Raw genomic sequence first — 3691 nt, forward strand, 5'->3', positions numbered from 1 at the left:
TGTGGGATCTTCCCGGACCGGGGCACGAACCCGTGTCCCCTGCATCGGCAGGCGGACTCTCAACCACTGTGCCACCAGGGAAGCCCAAGACTTGTATTTTTTATTCCTATAAAGAGAAGACAAACTGCACCTATGAATGCTCAAAGAAAGGAATACCCTGACTGTAGAAAGTGACCATACAGGTGCAAACGTCCGCTTAAAATAAATAATAGAAATTGTCAGCACTTTTCATCTTCCTATTGGTGAAGTGGAAATGGTTTATTTTTTAATTCCAAAAGTGAATGCCCACTTCTCTCCCACTTTTGTAGAGGTGATAGAAAGATGTTCTTCAACAGTCAAGCTCTGTTGAAGCCCCTGCTGACTCCCCTCCTTTCTTACTTTTTTTTTGGGAAGGGCGCCTCACGGCATATGGGATCTCAGTTCCCCGACCAGGAATCAAACCTGTGCCCGCTTCAGTGGAAGCATGGAGTCCTAACCACTGGACCGCCAGGGAATTCCCCCACCTCCTTTCTTAATATAGCTGACGAAAATTGAGCTATATTCCCATCAGAGGCACTTCCTCTATTACAAAAGAGCAAACACACAAGTCTGTAGAAAGGAAAATTCTAGGTGGCAGACCCTCTCGGGCTAGCTTGTCTTCACATGAATGACCTTTTAGCAGTGGGCCCACTGAGTTCCTCTTGGCCAGCTGCCAAGTCTCATGTCTTCCCTTAGGCGGGAGCACCTGGCATATATATGTCAGTCGGCCATGTGTCCCTTGGCCCTGACTTGTTCTGCTCATCACTGCCACTGTCATCACTTACAGCTTCCACTTATCCTGTGGCTGCCAGTTGTTGCAAGTCTTGAGCAGTACCTTAGAGTTCTGCAGAGGAACAGAACCAATAGGATATGTCTATGTATCTCTATACAGATATATGAGGAGATTTATTATGGGAGCTGGCACACATCATTATGGAGGCTGAGAAATCCCACGATATGCCGTCTGCAAGCTGGAGACTCAGGAAAGCCAGGGCCATAATTCAGTTTGAGTCTGAAGGCCTGAAAACTAAGAGGCCACTGGTGGGAGGCCCAGAGTCTAAAGGCTTGAGAGCCAGGAGCTCTGATGTCCAAGGGCAGGAGAAGATGGATGTCCCAGCTCAAGAAGAGAAAGAATTCACCCTTTCTCCACCTTTTTGCTCTCTTCAAGCTCTCATCAGATTGGATGATGCCCACCCACATTGTTGAGGGCAGATCTTTACTCAGCTTACTGATTCAAATGCTATTCTCTTCTGAAGCACCCTCACAGATAATCCTAGAAAAAACGTTTTACCAGCTGTCTGGGCATCCCTTAGCCTGGTTAAGTTGACACGTAAAATTAACCATCACAAGCAGCCCTTCAGGTGAGACTGAAGCAGCTTTCAACATCTTCATTCTGTACTTCCTCAAATACAAACTGTATCACAATTTGATGATTTGTGTGAGTTTGTCAGGAGGTCCAAACCCAACGAAATCCTGAATTAAGTCAGACACTTCAAGTCTCACACATGTAAGCACTCCTTACGTTGTTCCAAGGACTCCACGATAATGTCAGTGTCAAATTTGTTGTTAAATTGCTTCTGAAATTCCAGAATGGGGCAGCAGTTAATATCTTGAACATTCCTCTTAAGTAATAAGGCTTCATGCTGCCATCACACTTTGATCAAGAGGCTGTAATAGGTTATATTAGGATGTAAACAGATGACACGTTGGAGAGAGCTCAGTAACTGTTGGAGGAAATCTTGCTGTGTTAGCAAGAATAAGATTTGTTTTCTTTAATTTTTGGCTGCACCACAGGGCATCCAGGATTTTATTAGTTCCCTAACCAGGGATCATACCGGTGCCTCCTACAGTGGAAGCGTGGCATCTTAACCACTGGACTGCCAGGGAAGTCCCCAAGAAGAATTTTGAAGTTTGTTTCTTCTTGCAATAATTTAGAAATGTATCCTGGGAAACATTAGCTAAAATAACAAGTATCTACCAAGTCATCCAGCCTCTTTGGCTAGACCTGAAGTGAACAGCAAGACTGGACTTCACAGCACCTTTAAAGCCATCAGATTGGCAGTGATAAACCAGAAGTAAACTGGTTTCACCTCCAGGTCCTCGCTGGGGCTGGAGCCAAACATCAGGAGGCACCTGTGTCCTCTTTCTTTTTTTTTTTTTTTTAACTATTTATTTATTTGTTTTGGCTGTGCCAGGTCTTAGTTGCTGCATGTGGGATCTTCATTGTGGCATGTGGGCTTCTTAGTTGCGGCATTCAGACTTCTTAGTTGTGGCATGCGAACTCTTTAGTTGCAGCATGCATGTGGGATCTAGTTCCCCCACCAGGGATTGAACCCAGGCCTCCTGCACTGGAAGCACAGAGTCTTACCCACTGGAACACAGGGGAAGTCACTTTCTTTTTCTTTTTTTTTCTCTTTTTTTTTTTACATACCATGGTATGAAGCCGGAAATAGTGCTTCTGCAACATGCTTTTTTAAGTCCGGTTTATTGAGGTATAATTTACATATAGTAAAATTCATCTTCCTTTGGTGTACAGTTTTGACAAATGTATACAGTCATGTAACAAGCACAAGTGAGATATACAGCATTTTCATCACTCCAACAAGTTCCTGGCACCTTTTGTGGTCAACCTCTGCCCCCTAAACCCCTAAACCCAAACCCTGGCAACCATCCATTTGATTACAAAAAGTTCACCTTTTCCAGAATGTGGCCTTTTGTGTCTGGCTTCTTTCACTTAGCACGATGTTTTTGAAATTCACCTATGTATGCCACAGGCATTTAAAAAACTTTATTACTGAAAATTTCGAACATATAAAAAGTCAAATAGCATAGAGACCACCCTGTGCCTGACACCAAATTTGAACAATCAACCCAGGGCCCATTTAATTTCATCTACAGTCCCGCCCATCATGTAGCAAATCCCAGATATATCATTTCATCTATAGGCATTTCGACGTGTCTTCTCTAAAAATTTAGGGCTTTCTTGGGGGGGAAGGGATAAACTGGGAGACTGGGATTGACATATACACACTGCTATATATAAAATAGATAACTAATAAGAACCTACTGTACAGCACAGGGAACCCTACTCAATAGTGGCCTATATGGGAAAAGCATCTTAAAAAAAAAAAAGAGTGGATATATGTATATGTATAACTGACTCACTTTGCTGTACACCTGAAACTAACAACATTGTAAGTCAACTATACTCCAATAAAAATTTTAAAAATAATTTAGAAAATAAATAAATAAAAAAAAATTTAGGACTTTGTGTTTTTGTTTTTTGGGGGAGGGGCTTGTTAACGACAGTACTATTATCCAACTTATTTTATTTTATTTATTTGTTTTTCACGCACCGAATGGCATGCGGGATCTTAGTTCCCCCATCCGGGATCCAATCCGCGCCCCCTGCAGTGGACGCGCGTAGCCCTAACAGTTGGACCGCCAGAGATGTCCCATATCCCACTTATTTTAGATAAAACTTTTTGGTAAGACTAGTTCACGGTAGAGGGTGCCAACTTCCTTTAGCAGCGCGCACTACGAGCCAAAAAGCCTTGCCGCTCCGGGATCTTCACCGGGCTCCAAACTGTATCCCCGGAAGCGGTCTGAAGGGGGCGGGGCCGTCTCTCAGGCGTAGGCAGTGCGCGTGCACAGAGAGGCGCACCCTCTCGGC

Source organism: Leucopleurus acutus, assembly GCF_964270905.1.
Source record: "Leucopleurus acutus genome assembly, chromosome: 20".
NCBI lineage: Eukaryota > Metazoa > Chordata > Mammalia > Artiodactyla > Delphinidae > Leucopleurus > Leucopleurus acutus.